Source organism: Periophthalmus magnuspinnatus, chromosome 16 (genome assembly GCF_009829125.3).
Source record: "Periophthalmus magnuspinnatus isolate fPerMag1 chromosome 16, fPerMag1.2.pri, whole genome shotgun sequence".
Lineage (NCBI taxonomy): Eukaryota > Metazoa > Chordata > Actinopteri > Gobiiformes > Gobiidae > Periophthalmus > Periophthalmus magnuspinnatus.
The window spans coordinates 27,275,331-27,276,566 of record NC_047141.1 but is presented as its reverse complement, the minus strand read 5'-3'; positions in this window follow the sequence as shown (position 1 = coordinate 27,276,566).

Sequence of the window (1,236 nt, the reverse complement as noted above, 5' to 3'; positions counted from 1 at the left end):
GCTCTTTTGTTTTGTCTTTACTGTTTTTTTACTGATTTTTTAAGCTGTTTTGTCGCCACCTGTAGTTGACATTATACTAGCACGCACGGTGGAAGTCTGCGTTTAAACATAGTCAACGTTTATGTAAATCCGAGTACAGTCAGAGTAAATTTTGCATGTTGTTTTTGCATAAACACTATGATAATCTGTTATCATGCAAATATGGTTTACGAATGCCCAAGTCAGTTTACTCTCAAGCAATATCTCTTTCTCTGAGCTGTTTTCAATCAAAATATGCAGTATCTTTACTTAACTCATTCATACAAACCTGTATTTATACATTTTACATTTTAATCCATGTGCTTTTTAGTTCGCCTGTTACCTGTGTTTGGAGGTTTAAGCTAATTTCCACATTTGAGCTCAGTTTAGTCCTGATGTGTGCATGAACCTGCTTTATACAGACAGATAATAACCAGTTTATGTCCATTTTAATCTTGTTTTAGACCTGGTTTGATCAATATTAATCTTGGTGTAGTTCTGGTGGTTCAAACTGAAAACACTCTCTTCCACCTTGTGATGTCATGCGGTAATACAGGAAGTAAGGCTCCGGGGAAGACCCAGGACACGCTGGAGTTAGTTATGTCTCTCCGCTGACGTCTGAACGCCTTGGGGTCCCACCGGAGGAGCAGGAGGACGTGTCTGGGGTGAGAGAAGTCTGGGAGTCTCTGATTAGACTGCTGCCCCCGTGACTCGGTTCTGGATAAGCGGAAGAAAATGGATAGATTGATGGACGGATGGATAGTTCTGTTGGTTCAAATTGAAAACACTCTCTTCCACTTTGTGATGTCATCATGTGGTAATACAGGAAGTGCTCCAGTGTATTTTTAAACTCCATACACCTTCACTACAATCATTTGGATAATCAATTCAGACCTGGAATTGCCAATATCTACTGAACTAAAGCTATAAGGTGGATGTTCACTTGAAAACTACCACTACCACTCACTAAGAGTCAATTTTGTGTAATATAGGAGCTGTAAAATACAAATATGTTTCTGAACAAAGCATCCACTCTAGAAGTTTTGTGTCATACTGTCCAGAACAAAAGGTATCACTGGGGGACATGTTGCAACCGCTAGAAAACTCCACTGTCTGTCCGTGTGTGAATGGGCGATGCCTGTAACAGTAGTGGGTTGATTCATGCATCATGTGGACTTTATGTACAGCAGAAGGGACCAGCGCGCAGATAAACACACT